This window comes from Papilio polytes, unplaced genomic scaffold, assembly GCF_000836215.1.
Source record: "Papilio polytes unplaced genomic scaffold, Ppol_1.0 DF821289.1, whole genome shotgun sequence".
In the NCBI taxonomy this organism is placed as follows: domain Eukaryota; kingdom Metazoa; phylum Arthropoda; class Insecta; order Lepidoptera; family Papilionidae; genus Papilio; species Papilio polytes.
Window position 1 is genome coordinate 5558776 of NW_013527915.1, and position 9999 is coordinate 5568774.

The 9999-nt window shown below is 36.6% G+C and overlaps 1 protein-coding gene across 2 annotated transcripts in view; it reads left to right on the top strand.

Moving 5' to 3' along the window:
- The first annotated feature begins 2334 nt into the window (after positions 1 to 2334).
- The window catches only part of LOC106109295 (mucin-17), a 32378-nt gene continuing 24713 nt past the window's right edge, over positions 2335 to 9999 (top strand). For both annotated transcript variants that reach the window (XM_013290737.1, XM_013290738.1), the window contains exon 1: positions 2335 to 2676. The gene's annotated coding sequence lies outside the window, so the exon portion shown is untranslated. The remainder of the gene's footprint in view (positions 2677 to 9999) is intronic.

The following is a 9999-nucleotide window of genomic DNA, read 5'->3' on the forward strand; positions in this document are numbered from 1 at the left end:
AGTAAATTTTAAGGTTATTCCAAATATTACTGTTACAAATAATTTTAACTTTAACGGTAACCGGCGATATGGTGCAACTCACCCTAAGTGTCTCATACTTAAATTTAATATAACCTAAATATTTGCACTAAGTAGTACATCATTTATTTTGATTTTTTCACTCAGAAAAAATTGGAAATAGGGAAAAATGTCATTTTGTAGTTAGTATAAATATTTTTATCAACATCAATATGTTCAACCGTATATCCAAAGTAATTTTATTTCGCTTGGAAATACCCAATGGCAATTTTTTTCAACATGATGTCGATTTAATACGTTTTTACGAAATACGTGCATTTGTGGAATAGCAATTATCAAAATTGTTTAGTCTATCTAAAGTACCTATAAGTTTGAATTTGTCATTTTTAATATAATGAAAAAAAAAACAGAGGGATCATTTTAAATCATTTAGTAAACTTCTAGTGGTAAAAAATATCGGGAAAATTATAGGTTATATTATGCCACACATATCTTAATGTTTAATTGTCGATGGTCAATTAAGAAGGTCAAGTAATCAGTTTTGAGAAATATAGGGCATATTTCTAAATTAAACTTTTTTTATGATAGCTAGGAGGAAAACTGGAGAATATGCATTGTTATATTAAACTCACATGTTTATAGAAAAAAATATATTCGAACATAGATTCAATTATAGATAAAACGTCTCCGTGTTCAGGAATGACATCGCTACCTTATCTAAGAAATTGCGTATACTAGTCTTGGTATGTCGTAAAACTTTGTTGTTACTGAAAAAAAAACATTTTTACGTCTAAGACACCAAAAAGTAATGATACTAATGTTAAAAATAACGGAATGACTTTCGGGACCCTGGCACTAAACTTTGCGAGAAAGTGATTTTGAGGCGCCAATAGCCTAATGGTAAAGAGCACGTGGTTGAGGATTCGAATTACTTTAAAATATTTCCTAGCTTATGCTAGGCTTATGCCTAGAGCATAGATTATAAGATATACTAGTTAATTCACAAAAATATGCAAAAAAAAAGGAAAAGAAAACCAAAAAGTATCCGAAAATCAACGACGAAACTTGAATGAAATTTTTTGGTGTTTTACTGCCCATAGGGGGCGCCGCCGATTACGATTACTAATTATAACTACTATCTTATAATGTAGTTAAAAACTGGTTACTTGTGAATTTGCCTATGCTCTATCATACCCTACAAGCAGTATTGAAACTAACGGATTCAAATTAGTTTACCTTTATCTTATGTTTATTGCATGTCTTCTACTGTTCGTCTGCCGTTTCTACTTACAGTGCGCTTGCTTTTGATTCAATTACAATACATTATAATGTTATGTGAATGACTACGCAGAGTTTATTCATACATTTTAATTAGCCCCATTCCTGTGTATAGCTTATCAATGCCTATATTTGTGAACATTTTTTTAGAACATCATTATTTTTACTAAGGAAGTAGCTTATCAATTGTACAACTACATCTTATTTTTGGGTACGAAAATAACTAACTATAAGAATAATATGTACTCGTAAGTAGTATGGATTATTTAGCGTAAGAGAAATATAGAGCATAAAGACATTTTACGGTACTGTAAAGTGTAATGTGCATGTCAGTAAAAGCTTAGTACAATGATCTATAAACGCCCTGCGACATATATCATGTCTGCAATATCAAAGCACACCTATTCCATAGATAAGTGGGAGCAGCCACTAGAGTACGCCGCCTCGAGAGTGAGGGCTTTATTTCAAAACTATCGCTTTGTTTCTCCTCTTAAGAATGCAAAGGTGTTCCTGCGGAGGTATCGCGTAGGCCGCGAGAGTCCCACTGGTCAGACTAGTCTACACCGACGCCGACACCGACGCTGTTGCTATATCGGGATGTTATTGCGACCAGTCGCATTATCAGCGGTGCTGGACATCGTTTCCGCAACATAACGTCTTCACCGGCCACTCGACGAGCCTGTCGTGTCGCGCGGGAGCGCTCCGATGAGATATGGAATAGATAATCAGCATAATTATGAATGATCAAAGTAATCGGCGCGATGTCGATGTCGGGTAACTGCTGTCTATGGCAATTCCCCAAGTATCTATACGTAACGCCGCGGCCGGCGCAAACACGGAAGCGGTCGTGACGCGCCGTCCGAGTGGAGCTTTTGCTAATTGGCTGTAACTGATAGATAAGCAATAAAATCAATGGTGGAGGACACCGGCTGCATCTTCAATTTATGTCGATGTGGATTCGCGATGCGTCGCGGGCCGGCGCCGTCCCCCGCCACCGGGCTTCATATTTATACGGTTAAGCGGGCAGTGCGCAGAGTTCAAACGTGCGACGGGCGCTCGGGACATTAGACGATCGAGGAGAGAACAATCGCGTGGGTAGAGGCGGTACCGGGCGAGTGCAGTGTGCAGTGCGTGCGGGTCGTGTCGCGGAAAGCTCGGCCGAGAAGCCTCCGAGAGCGCGGCATCGCGAGCCCGCCTCGCGCTCGACGCGTCAGTGCCGGCCCGGCCGCGCCGAACGCACAACGTATACACAGCTCGATAGCCCGACAGCTCGACACCTCGACACCTCGACTCCTGCCACGGACAGTGTAGCGCGCACCGCAACCACAATTGCCGTTTGCCGCCACCATCAGCGCGGACTTGTTTCATTACTGAACACAGGTGAGTTACTTTTTTTGCAAAGTTTCATTTGGTTATGCTAATTTAATTAAAACAATTTTAAGTTGTTTATTTTTACCGTGAGATCCTAAATTATAAAAGTTTCAAAAGGATCCCGCTTACAAACAGAGGCTTCTTTGAGAATCATTTGTATTAAACGGGCCGTTGAGCTTTTCCGCCGCTACGCTTCCAAAGAGCGCCTGCACTTAGAGCTTTAATTTGAACATTTTTTACACCTTTGAAAAATACAGATATACCTATAATTTGTTTAGTTTTTTAAAGTGTATGCGTGTATTTACTTTTGAGCGTAAAGACATTTGCTTTAATTTTCTGCGACTTTACGCAGGCATAAAAATAATTTGACTACTTATTCCTTACTTTATTTATTAAAGTTTCTGTGAAGCAAAGTTGATTTTAAATAAAGTTTGAATGTTTTTAAGTTAACTAAAACATTTAAAATATGATTTATCACATCAGATTTAATACTTAAGACTATTAAGTAAAATACATATTTCTTCAATTAAGTATAGATGGAAACTTTAAATAACAAAACAATTTCATTTAAAATTTACTTAAAAAAATAATAAAAAAAATTGTATCCTTCAATTTAATTTTCCAATAAATTGGTAACATTTAACAAAAATAACTTTTATTTAGAAACTGAAACTTGTACAGTTAGCAACATTGCAGGTAGTATTGTCCATTTATCTGAACAATCATGGATTGTCTTTGCTGAACACCTGTACGAAAGTATCTTTGATTGTCCAAGATGAAGCAATGGGAATATGGGTTTTATAAGAATATTTGGGCACTGAAAAAGTAATATAGATTAAGTTATTCCAGTAATTTTCCAGTTTTCACAACAGCTATAAAAATGTCGTAAAAAATCATAGAATTTTCACATAGAAAGCTCTCAAAGTGTTTTCGTCAAAGTTGTTTCGCGTTTACTGCCTTCATGCCATCCCTCTTAGCATCATTCATTATTCATCTTTGTTTTCTGGCGCATCGCGAGCGCTACCGTACTGTAAACTAACACAAAGCGGCTAAAAAGTTAATGGAAAAGTTTTTCATACACGTCTTCAAACATCATGCACCCTTCACAACATTTCTTTTGTTAAAGTTATACAGGGTGTCCGGAAATTGATATCTAGAATGAAATACACTAGAATTCTTGGTTAAAACATTTAAATATGGAATTTTATGTTTTTTTAACAAAAAAGTGAAAAGCATTGAACTCCATCAAAACATTTTTTATCGAATAGTTTATGTAGATATACAGGTTGTTACAAAACATATTAAGGGAAATGTTATGAAGCTGTCTTTCTGGTATTTTTTTGTTATTTTACCTTAATTTCAATAGAGTCCGAAAATGCTTAGAAAAAGACGGGCAAATTTTAGTCTCGTATACGTTCGGACTCGGGATGTAAATTATAAAAGTGAGCGTATTTTCAATGTCATTTTCCTTTCTATTTGGGCCTTTTCGTAGTAATTTGATAGCTTATGATTTTCCTACGGAGGTATTAAGAATAATTTAAAGTGAATTTGCGTTGTTTTTACTAGGGCCTGTGATGTGTTGGTGTCGAGACAGCCGCGTGCCACGGCACCGAGCGTGGCGGATGCAATATTTCACACTCACCACCGCTAATCATTCACGATTGCGCCAACAAAGTTGATTGAATTCAAATCATGCGCCCGCCGCGCCGCTCTCTTCCAGTATCACCCGCTGATTTTCGCTCGTAGTTAATTAATTGGCATTTACTTATATATGTAGTCTTTAACTTGAATTCATCAATAGCCTAATCCGTTCTATAAAATAATACAGTAAATTACTCATACAAATCTCATGAATAATTATTTAAGCATGCTTAACATTGCGTTTAAGATAAAAAAAATAAATCAATTGTAAAGTAGACAGGGATCGATTTTTTTTCTTTGTGTTCTTATACCTCCTACTTCCTCAAATCAACATTCTTTTCTTTCTTGATTCATTATAAACATCGAAAAGGTTTTTACCCAATGCAATGGCACTTGTTTCACTAGAATGCATTAAGCAAATATCAAGAAATTACAATAATTAAATACGTAATGCTTACAATCGCGATAACAAAAAGTACCTACTCATTTATGGCAATTGCGGAATTTTTTGTTAAACCATAACTATCACTATTGGATAAAATGTTTATTGTTTTATTAATATACAATTTAATTTAGAAACATTCATTGCCCTTTCAGATTTTACTTTTACTATAAAAATACATTATTAAATTGACTTATTCGCAATCTTATCTTTAAAAACATGGCTTTAATAAATTCCAACCAATTATTCCATACTAAATCGCTGGTTTAGAGTTTTGCGATAAACAAAATAAAATAATTATAAACACGTATGTGTCATTTGCATGAACATACAAACAGTTAATTGCGCACAACCCTGAAGATAATCTTGATAACATTTTCTAATTTAACACAAGAGCGCGCATCGAATGTCATCCTGCCCAACTTGTTTCGCTTCTCGAAGTTACTTTTTTGTCCATTAGGTGCAAGTGAATATTATACAATGAAATAATATAATAGAGGCTCTAATTACTATTGGCTTTAATTCAAGGATTTCATATGAGATGAAAAATATTTTTCATCTTGAATCCAATTCATAAAAACTTTATTTCCCTAACTCGAAGGTTTACTGTCCTTGGTCTGAATATATCAAAAGCATTCTTACGGAAAAGCTTAAAAAAGTCACCGCTTAAAGCTTAAATAATTGTAGACCATCAAAGCAATAGCAGGGCTGTAACGAAAAATAAACGCAATGATAACGAGATTGGGGTTTTAGCTTAAACAGAAAGTAGGAAATCCAGAACGTAGAGCGAAAACGATGTCATTGGAAAATGGCGTACTCATTCTGTCTCCGATTTACCTATACTAAATTCCTTATCGAACGAATCCACTGAAAAAGTGACGTATTTCGGCAATTTGTAGAAGTTTGCGAGTTTCCTAGGCAAATTACAAACGGACGGCGTACACAATTTACCGGTGACAGATACAAAACGTGGAGTGCGAAACGGCGATTCCGATATGCTCGATTGCGCAAAGGCGGGCGCGAGTGCGGGCTAGCGGGCGAGGACGCGAGGCGCGAGCGAAGCGGGTTCAAGTGCAGGGTGAAGGTTCCGCGAACCGCCGCCGGCTTGTCACGCTAAAAAATATCCTTTTCTTATACGTTTTATAACGAACGAAGCCCTTATATTATGTTACCTTTTTGCATCATTATTATTTTTGTAGCTCCATCTTAATATAGAGCTTCGGTTTCTTTACACTGTAGTTATGGAGAATAAAGAGATTATTAAAAGTACTTTATTGGTTACAGAATGTATACTTTGCTACATCATTCATTATGCTTTTTATTGCTCAAGTTATTTAATAGGCTTGTTCTTATACAATCTATTTATAAGATACTTATGGCCGGTTTCCCAGCTACGTTTAACCATTCGTTAGTGTTTTTGGTTCTATAAATTCATGAAATGCGTTTTTTCAGTAACTTCAGTTTTACTCTGTTGAAACTTGAATGAATCTAGGTAACGAGAATATAAGTGAAAACCTCAAAAACCTATTATTATTAGCTCATGACTCTTACAGCTCGTAGGTAAGAAATATAATTAGTGTTAGGTTGAACTGTAAGTTACAAAGGAGTAAAACTCAAGTTAGGTTGTTCGGAAACGCATTTCATGATGTTGTTTTAAAGTAAATGGAAAACCGGCCGTAAGAAAGTTCAATTATCTGTCATATTTAAGAATTCTATTACTTTTCGATAAAATTTAAAAATTTAGTAAAGTAATACTGTCTTATACTCATTACCTCTAGCAAAACAATAAAATATTAGATATTACTAGTTCGCGACCGTTGGTAATCCGTCATAAATATGCAATTTATATGTAAGCCACATAGACATAGAGTAGCGATGTATTCCGAGAAAGGAATTACGCGGAGCACATTAGAGTGTGTATCAAACACTCAATATTTGTGATGAGTCAACGAGCCGTGGTATCGGAGGCAAGAGGCATTGGAGATGTTAACGGGCAACCCACTTCTCTGTTGGCAGCGTGACTGTGCCTACCTCGCCAACTGACAGCCGAGAGATCGATCGCTGTTTAATTCAATACACTTTGATAATGCATAAAATTGTTTATTTATTTATTTACACTTTGTACACAAGGAAAATAATCACAAAAAAAAGATACATATTGAGCATTGGTAGTACAGGCGAGCATAACTCTAATAGAGTTTTCTTACTGCTAACCTTTCGATACAAATTAGATGTTTAGCAGGTAATGAATGATGATGTGCAAAGTAAAATAAACACTTAAACAGTAAGGTTAACAAAAGCATACACTATATTATATTATATTAGCTACATAAATATTAACATAAAGATATATACAAAACAAATATACCTACATACATACATACATACATACATACATTTTATGTAATCATTAACAGAATTTATGTAAACAATTTTATTTTTTCAATTGTTCGTACTTAAGAATTTGATGTTTTGTACAGAAAACTTTACAATTTATCCTTCCTTTAATGGAACAATTACTCATAGTTGGGTATTCATTTGTTATAACGTAAAACTTATCTAGTTATCGTAATTATATCACGTCTTCGACCTTGTAAATAGTTTTTTTTTTGTAAAAACTACTAAAGCTCCTAATAATATTTATTTTCAAATAACTCTTAACCAAACAAACTTAAACTACAAATCATAAATATTAAGAATTAATTTGAATGAGATTAGTTGCAATATAACTGGTCACACGAATTCAAGCAGTGCTTCTTTTATGGAGCCTATTAAGTGCTCGACACCTTATACGGTGCGGTAAAAAAGCCTTATTGGCTATTCTTATTCGAAACTACACTAAATGGTAGCGCCTTATTGCCTAATACGCTCGCTACATCCCATTTAAACGTCCGTCTGCAGAGCCTGCGGGATCTCTGCCAGTCCTTGCTGAATAAGGAAAAGGAAGAAGACGATTTGTATGTTTATATAACGTATGTTTAGGATGTGGAACTGTTTCGTTATTATCTGTTTGTCGCTTGTCACGAAGACGATCGTCGACAAGGTTGCCGAGCTTCCGAGTTCTTTGTTTTGTTGTAACGCTTCGCACTTAACCTGCGGAATCACGCTTAGTGGTCGGCGCGACGGCTAAATAGCTGGATGAGGTTTTTTCCGAGCCCCTTTAACGTTGTCCACGCGTTTTAACCGCAAAAACTCAAGGCTACGACGACTCAGTTCACGGACTCCGATGTACTATATAACTTAGTTATATTACGACCTCTACCGCAGAATGATTCGTCAAATACCGAAAGTTAGTAATTGGAAAACAGTACGGTAATTTATCTTGTCCGTGCCGCGACATAGACAAGGTAAATATGTTAGGTGAACTTGGGTACGAGGCGAGGTGAGCTTACTGACCGCGCATTAATAACGCGGCGTCAATATGCGCGCGCAGACCTCTGCCGTGATAGAATGCGCTCACGCCGCCGGCCGAGGTGACGCCGCGCCGCCGCGCCCGCAGTCGCGGACCACGCGCCGACACTTCCTGAGAAAATGGCAACTTATGGGGAACTGAATCTGGGCCTCGCAGGTGCCATTGACCTGTGCAACTTGCCACACTCGACGCACATGTGCCGCCATTCACATTTCATATTTACCTATACATTCGACAAATCCCACTCACAGAGTATGCTGCACTGCGATCAATTTCTTTCGCCAAAAATTACAATTTTCTAATTACATTTATTGTAGTGTTCAATAGGTTTTTAACTATAATTACTTCAAATTAAACAAATTATAAAACAACATTTGTCCAAACAAGTAATACTTCATTCAAATAAGATAATAACATGGGAATATCCGCTTGCAAGGAGTCCGTGCAGGCAGGGGGCGGGCCGCCGGCTCTCGTTTCGGCGTCCGACATCGCTGGCACACATCGGTGGCCTCAGAACCGTTATGAGACCACCAAAATACTACAGAAAAAAAGCTCCCAACTGTTTTCGTTTCACTTGTTATAATTTCGTGACACCAATTTATGCATAAAGTTAATTAGAAATTATTCTTTGAATTGTAATGCAACTAACTTAATTTAAAAGTAAAGAATACGCATTATGCAACGATATTGCAGAATAAATAGTTGTATGTGACATCATTCATTCATCAGCCGGGGTCCGAGTATCGGGCAGCGGGCGCGTTACTAGAAACCGGCATGTGCATGCATATGGCGAAGCGCAGAGTACCTTGTCTTACGGCGGAATAGTTATTAGTACCGGCGAAGCAGCTCTGGTCGCGAGTGTATAAGAAACCTCGCCTCGGCTCGCCACCTGAATGTCAATATTAGAATATAACCGAGCGCCGATGCCGGTCACAATGACCGATAAAGAGAACCACTCGAATATGACCCTACTCGGAGTCAATTTAAAATTCACATTCAAAAGAAACGAGCTCTCTCGGTACCCGTCGCCACCCGATGGTATGTAGGTTAAGATATTATTTAGCTGGTGTTTTTTGCCGGTACAACTTTTTATTACAATAGTTATCTTCTTTCATGTCAATCAGCATAGTCATAAGGCGTGAAAGTACTGACGTCACCGTACCAAATTTTGTCCAGTTAATGTATTAATAGCGCGGGCTATCGAAAGAGACTTACAATATCTAACATACATAATATGTACGTGGGAAAGACATAGCCCACTTACGTTTATTGCGGCGTCTCAAAAAAGCCTTTCTATTGTGTGAGTATTTTAATTTTGACCATTCATTACACTGTTATTCCGACTCGATATGAATCGACTTGCCACTTCTTATTATTCGAATATATTTACATTCATGTGAGTGGTGACCCAGTTTGTAACCGAATATTGAAATAAGTATTAGAGGCCTTCGACTGCCACCAAAATTATCCATTAACTTTATTGACGTGAAGGTCTGCAAGAATGTCTTTTAAAATGTCACAAGATCGTTAAAACACAAAAAATGTTTAACAAATTAGATCACACATTTTCTATGTCATAGTTGTTCTTAAGTAGGAATATTATATTAATTATTATTTTTGTAGCAAATAGAACATACAACGGAAATCATTTACAATAATTTTCCCTCGCAAGATTTCTTTCTTAAAGTTTCAATCTCCGACAAATGTTAACAAACGCCTACGTTTTATATGTCTACGTATTTTATATGTAGCAAAGTTGTAAAGGCTCTGAACTACCGGTGGTGTAGAATGAAATCGCAGTTATCATTTACAAAAGAGCGGGGATTGCCTGTAGCTT